Source organism: Pinus tabuliformis, chromosome 6 (genome assembly GCF_031772625.1).
Source record: "Pinus tabuliformis cultivar Carrire ecotype Pingquan chromosome 6, CPIR1, whole genome shotgun sequence".
NCBI classification, from domain to species: Eukaryota; Viridiplantae; Streptophyta; class Pinopsida; order Pinales; family Pinaceae; genus Pinus; species Pinus tabuliformis.
In genome coordinates, this window is record NC_142292.1 from 1,471,285,628 (window position 1) to 1,471,292,987 (window position 7,360).

Below are 7,360 nucleotides of genomic sequence, written 5' to 3' on the forward strand. Positions count from 1 at the left end.
GGAGAAACCCTAGTCAACACTGGAAAAGTAGTTCCGCTTTCAGCGGTGTTCCAAACCCTCTCTCAAGTTAATCAATGATTTTGACCTCATGGAATATCAGAGGCTTAAATAGTAAAGGAAAAAAGAGATATCTAGAAGCACGACTCAAACAAGACAAACCTCAGATCATGCTTCTCCAAGAAACCAAAATCCCATGACAAAAAATGGAGGAAATCCTAAATAAAATAAAACCAAGATACGAACATGTCACTATAGACCCCAAAGGCAGTGCAGGAGGAATAGCTATCCTCTGGAACCCAGCTGAAGTCCTCGCTGACTAGTGGATAGGAATGCCAAGAATCCTCACCGGGCGATTTAGACTAATAGGACAAAGTGAATGGGTTGCAATCTCAGCTGTCTATGGGCCCCACACCCGAGCAGACAGAGACCTGTTCCTCACTCAGTTGACTAAGCTCTGAAGTTTACACCAAGAACAGAGATGGATCCTGGCTGGAGACTTCAACTTAATTGCTTCTCGAGAAGAGAAAAAGGTGGAATAAGCAGGGAAGACACAGAAATGGAAAGATTCTGAGAAGTGCAGACAAAATTAAGAGTAGTGGATATCCCAACCATCAACGGAAAATACACATGGAACAATAGAAGAGTCGGTTCCAAATAGATTGCTTCAAGACTGGACAGATTCCTCATCTTAGAACACATAATTGAGCTAGACATCTTCTATGAAGCCTCTATCCTACCCTCAGCAGGGTCATATCACTGGCTAATAAAGCTAGAAATAGCCTTAAATAATCAGAGCAAAAGGAGACCCTTCCGGTTAGAGTCCTTTTTGCTCCGAGCCCCTGACTTCCTAGACAAAGTAAGAGGTTGGTGGCAGGACAACAAAAGTGGAAAGGAGGGCCTCAGCAAAATGCGCTCATTTCAGCAAAGGCTCAAAGAAATTAAAAGCAAAATTAAAAAGTGGAACAAGGAAGAATTTGGCAATATCTAGCAGGAGTAGGGCAAACTCCAAGCCAGAATGGAAAGAATCCAACAGCAAATCATCTCGGACAGCCGAAGTCAGGCTATGGCAGAGGAGGAAGGTAGAGTAATCACCCAATTAGAGGAAAGGAGAAAACAAGAGGAAATCTTGTGGAAACAAAAATCTCGAATCCAATGGCTCAAAGAAGGCGACAAAAACTCCAAATTCTTCCACAAAGCCATGATAAATCACCGCCAACACAACAGAATATTCTCCTTGAAGGACAAGGAAGGAAACAGAGTGACTCAGCAAGATGAAATTGAACATCTTTTGGTGGAGCATTTCAAAGGTATTCTCTCTGAACCTAATATCAACAGAGTCGAGGACATAGACAAAATCAGCCACCATATTCCCAAGAAAGTCTCTAGAGATCAAAACCTGGCCATTCTTCGGATAATCTCCAATGATGAACTGGAGGAAGCAATAAACAAAATGGCTAAAATTAAGGCCCTGGACCTGATGGATTCACCATTGAATTTTATCAGGCCACTTGGAGCTTCATAGGAAATGATCTACTTGATCTAGTGGAGGAATCCAGATGCTCCAAATGCATGCACCAAGGTTTGAATGCCACCTTCCTGGCGTTAATTCCAAAGTCTGGCTGCTCAGATGAACCGCAGGGTTTTAGGCCCATCTCCCTATGTAATGTGGTTTACAAAATCCTTGCAACTATCATTGTCAACAGGCTTAAGCCTATCCTGCTGGATCTCATTGCCCCAGAGCAAACTGGCTTTGTCCAAGGAAGGCAGATCACCGATGGCATTATAGTCGCCCAGGAAGTGATCCATTCCCTGAAAAGCTCCCGAGCCCCAGGCATGCTTATCAAACTGGATCTGGCCAAGGCATTTGACAGGCTTAGCTGGACCTATCTGGAAGGTATCCTAAAAGCCTATGGGTTTGATCAACGATGGATAAAATGGATCCTGTCTATGGTTAGCTCCCCCGTCCTGTCAATTCTCCTAAATGGCTCCCCCTCTGAAGCTTTCACTCCTTCCCGTGGGCTAAGGCAGGGCGACCCCCTATCTCCTTTCCTCTTCATCCTGGCTACAGACGGCCTAGGCAGACTGGTTAAGGCTCAGGTTTCCAAAGAACAAATAAAAGGCCTACGCATCTGCGGAGAAGATCTTCCGGTCTCCCACCAGCAGTTTGTGGATGACGTAATGCTTTACGGTCAAGCCACCCTAAAGGAGGCCCAAAGAATTATCAAATCCCTATCTCAATTTAGCAGAGCCTCCGGGATGGAAATAAATAAAGATAAATCGGAAGTGTTCTTCTTCAACACCTCCTTGGTAGTCCAAAGGTTCCTGGCTCATACTCTAGGCTTCAACAGAGGATCCTTCCCCTCCAAATACCTGGGAATCATGTTAAATGAGCACCAATTCCGGTCGACCAACTGGAATCTGCTAATCAAGAAAATCCGCAATAGAATGGAGAACTGGACCCACCGCTCACTAAATGCCCCAAGTCGGGTAACCTTATTGAAATCTATTTTGCAGGCCATCCCAAACTACCAGCTCTCATGCCAAGCAATTCCTAAGGCTGCGAGCCAAAAGCTGGTCTCCCTGTTCAAAAATTTCCTCTGGCAAGGGACTAGCAAAACTAGAAAGTGGGCCCTTATCTCATGGGAGTGGCTCTGCCGACACCCTAAAGATGGTGGTCTTGGACTTCGCGACCCCTTCGTCCTCAATCAAGTAATGGGCGCGAAGCTCTGGTGGTGGTGGCTTCAGGGGGGCCCTGACCTGTGGAAGATACTCTGGGAAAGAAAATACGACGAGACAGGGGAAATTGAAGACAAACTGAGAAGCACGACAGAGACCAGAGGTTCTAAAATATGGAACCTGGCTAGAGGCAACAAGGATCTGATAAGGGAGCACAGTTTCTGGGAAATCCGGGAAGGAGACAAAGCCAGATTCTGGGAGGAATCCTGGCAGCAAAGAGATCGTCTTATTCAAAAAGACAACCTCCATGCCATCCTTACCTTTTCGACCCAGGCAGGGGCTTCAACTGTTGGCAACTTCTGGAAGCCTGACGAGGCAGGATACTGGCAAAATTGGAAATTTAAAGAAGACTGGGCAAGAGCACCCGAAACCGATAGATGGCAGGATTACTATACAAAGATGGCTTCTCGAAAAATAGCAAAGAAAACGGGGTCTGACATTCTCAGGTGGGGCAAACGCATACAAGGAAATTTCACTACAGCAGAAGCCTACCACCTTCATAACAACATAAACCTTCATTCGGAAAACAATCAATGGAAAAATCTCTGGGAAATTAAGCATTGGCCTAAAATTTCTTTCTTCATTTGGACAGTTCTACACGGTAGAGTGCTCACCTGGGACCAAATTCTGCGGAAAGGTAGCCAAGGCCCGTCCCGCTGCGCCCTTTGCCTCACCCAAGAGGAAACCATGGAGCACTTGATGAACCGCTGCTCCGTCAGCTCCTCCCTGTGGAACAACCACCGCAATTTGTTTGAGCGACAACACCGTAACCAGCAAAATATCGTAAGCACAATCATCAATTGGCCAAAAAAGCCTTACCTAAACCTAGTCGTTAACCGTGCCTGGCTCCTCTCCGCTGGATTCCTCCTCTGGAATATCTAGAAAGCCCGGAATGGGGCCATTTTCAAAGCAGAAACCAGAACTACCGCAGCAATCTGGGAGCAAGTCATCAGAAACCTCCGGGAAACAATCCTTTCGGAATGCTGGAAGGACGAAGACTGGAAAGTCTCGAATACGGAAGAAACCATCCTGGAAAAATTAGAGGTCAGACAGAGTATGGTAAACCGTGGGGATTCTCGTGCCGATAAGGCCAAACAGGTGACTGAAAGCAACCAGTATAGATGCCCTCCACATGGATTCACAAAATTGAACTTCGACGGAGCTGCAAAGCACAACCCAGGTGAGGCCGGCATTGGCGGAGTCTTTAGAGATGCAGAGGGAAACACTCTCAGAACTTTCGTGATGGACTTTGGGGAAGCTTCGAACAACGAAGCAGAGCTGCACACCCTGAAACGAGGACTGGAAATAGCTCTCCGGGCAAACTTTAAATGACTCCAAATCAAGGGGGACTCAAAGCTAGTAATTGACATGGTCAGGAATCTCCAGTAGCAAATCCCAATGGAAAGAATTATCAAAAGCTGGCGAACTGCTTGGCTGGTAAGAGAAATTTGAAATCTCATTCCAAAAATTGACTATCTCATCCCGACCCACACCAGGCGCGCAGGTAACAAGCCAGCAGATTGGCTTGCGAATTGGGGCTGCCGGAACCATGGCAAGGAAATTGATAGCGAGGGTCTGCGTCATTTGCATCAGGAGGAGAAAAACCAACTCCAACAACTTCTAATCGATGATGCAAGAGGGAAAAGAATGGGAAAAACAAACGGCCAAGATCAGGCGGCACACAGCGGAGGCGGAGATAATCTCCATCAGCGAGGCTCGGACAGCTCCTATGTGGGAAAAGGTAGAGGGGTAAGGCAGGCACATGACAGGCAGGTGACGAGGCATGGCCAGAATGGCCGAACAAGAGGAGGGAACATGCGAGCTGAGGCATCATTAAAGAAAAATCTAGAACCAGCTCCAGAACTCGAGATCATGAGTAGGGGAAGGACGACAGGTGGCAACAGGAGTCAAGTTAGGCTACGGCAAGAGCAGCTGAATAGAGAAAGGAATGATGATGCATGAAGTGGAAAGGAAAATCCACGCCACTTTCCGAGATAAAAAAACCGGTTGGCGTGACGAAAAAATAAATGGACAAGTAGAGGACGGAATTTCTATAAGCCAAGTGGAGGCATGCTCGACACGACATCGAGTTAATAAACCTAAGAAAATAGATGGCAGGCTCATTCCGCTCGGCAAGAAGAATGACAAAGAACAGAAAGATGCCTGCTCATATCTGTGACCAGCCCTCCTCATCGGCCTCAGCAAGAAAAGGTGGTATGTTTCCTTCTGTCCTCGTCCCTCAGGCATGCATGCTTGTTTTTCTGGTCTCTTGGTCTGGCTGGATATGCTTTGGCCCTGTAAGCAGACCCCCTGTCACTGCGAAGTTAAGGGTCCCTCGGGCTCCTTCTAGTTCCTCCTTTCCCAGTCCCTGGATGGGGAAGATTTGATTTATGGTAGTGCTATGTCCTGCTCCAAGAGTCAGGCAGTTTGGGAGGCTTCGTCGGGCTTCACCATGCTTCTGGAGGGTCCCATCACCCCTGTTATTCTCTTCTCTCTGGTTTTCTACCGTGGTTGGCTCCATTTCTATTCCTCCCCTCCGCTGACCAAGGCTGTCTGGTCTCATTGCTCTGTTGGTTGGGGGGTTCTCCGAGTTCTTGTAAGAAGGTGGCGGGTCTTTAACCAACGTGAAAATAATGGCCCTGTTCTAATGTCGCGTGAGACTTCCCATGCTAAACTTGTCGCCAAAATGGACCAGACCCTGCCCAGACTCTATATCTCTTACACTGACTCTCGGCTTTCTGCTGTGACATGTAGGACCAGAGGGAAAATGGCTCCAAGAAGGACCACTCCTAAACAGAAGAAGGAAGCCGGCACCAGTAGTCACCCTAATAAAAGAGGCAGAAAGCCCGACATCAATAAACTCCTTCACCTGATTGATGGGTACATGACTGGTATTTCTCCTGAGGTCCGCGCTCTCATCCATGAATGGGAACGCGAGCTGAGGGAAATAAGTGCGAACCAGGAGATTCCCCGTGAGGACTGGGCTATAATCTCTGACCCAGGCACTTCCAGAGGCAGAGACTCGTTATTCAATAGAACGTTACAATTCTACTGGATCATGAAGCATGTGGTTGGCAGGGCCATGGAGGTTAACCAAGCGGTGCGCGAAGAGGAAGATGAAGAACACAAGCAAGCGGAAGAACTCCTCAAACGCCAACTGACGGAAGAATCAGCCTCCATAAAGAACATTCTCTTGAAAGAACTTGCGGCGGTCCAAGTTCAAGTTTCCAGAAACCATCTGCTGCTAAAAAACATGGAGCAATTGATGCTGGAGCTCAAATGGGCCATTGAGCAGAAGATCCTGAAGCCGGGTGCCAACGACTCTAAGCCGGCCCCGGTGAATCTGTCGGATGAAGATTAGTGGTGTGTTTATTTTCTATACTGTTTTGTGATGAATTTGAACTATATCTGGGTACCTTTCTCTGTTACAGTAGTTAGCCTCGCTTTGAATAAGCAGAACAGTGGTTATGATAGGAAGAAAGAGTTAAACATTTTTAAATTTTGGTCCGGCTTTCAGGCCAAAAGGTGGCGGTCTGGTTTCCCTTGGGCAGGCCAGCCACCCGAACTCTAGTTTAATTGTATTTTGATGTTTTATGGAATGAAGAATGCCTAACCTTACAAAAAAAAATAATTAAAATAAGATCGTTCGTTAGCCAGTATAAATCAGGTAAATCTAGGGTCATAATGAATGGTAACTCCTAGTTAGGGTCTTTCTACAGAGTTTGATAACCTTGCGGGTTTAGTCCAACCCATGGAGGAGGATACCAGGGATATCCTGGAATAGTCTATGCAGTTGGAATCAGGATTCCACCAGGGTAACCAAGGTGAACCATACTAGGTTGAGGTTGAGCAAGGACTTAATAAGTATGAACAGGGTACGGTTGACTCTGGAAAGGTTGATCTTGACCCATTTGACATAAGTAATATTTCCCATGTACAATTTGAGCTTGTAAAGGTTTACCTTGAACAACTTGACTTTGAAGAAGTTGACTTTGGATAAATTGACCTTGAAAAAGCTGGTTTTGGAATGCTCGACCTTGGAAAGGTGGAATTTGAGAAACATGTCCTTGAAAAGGTGGAACCTGATAAGCTTTACCTTGAAAAGGTACTTGCACCGTTCCTATACAAAATTTACCAATAGCAAAATTGTGGTGTAGAATGGATGGTAGGACTAGTTTGATAAGCATAAACCCGAGGAATTTTTTGTGTAGTATGAGGAAAGGGAATTTGAGGGGTACCTGGAATAGTCGTTTGCGATACTCGTGGGATAAGTGTCTGAGGTGAACTTGGGACCTTCTACGAAACAAGTTTCTAAACAAGTGTTTGAGGTGCACCTGAACATGTTGTTGTATAGGTTGTTGAACAAGTTGTTAGATTGGTTGTTGAACAAGTGTTTGAGGAACACCATGAATAGGCTGCTAGATAGGTACAGCAATATTCATAATAGACATTTAAGGAATAGGTTATCCAATAGGTTGGAAAGGTTGTTAAACTGACACTTGTTGAGAAACTAGACCAAACTATTCAGAAAAAACAAGGATTGAAATAGTGTTCATCCCATGATAAGGAGTACTAATCAAAGGTTGAGCTATAATAGGTTGACCAAGATCGGGTTGAGGTATCT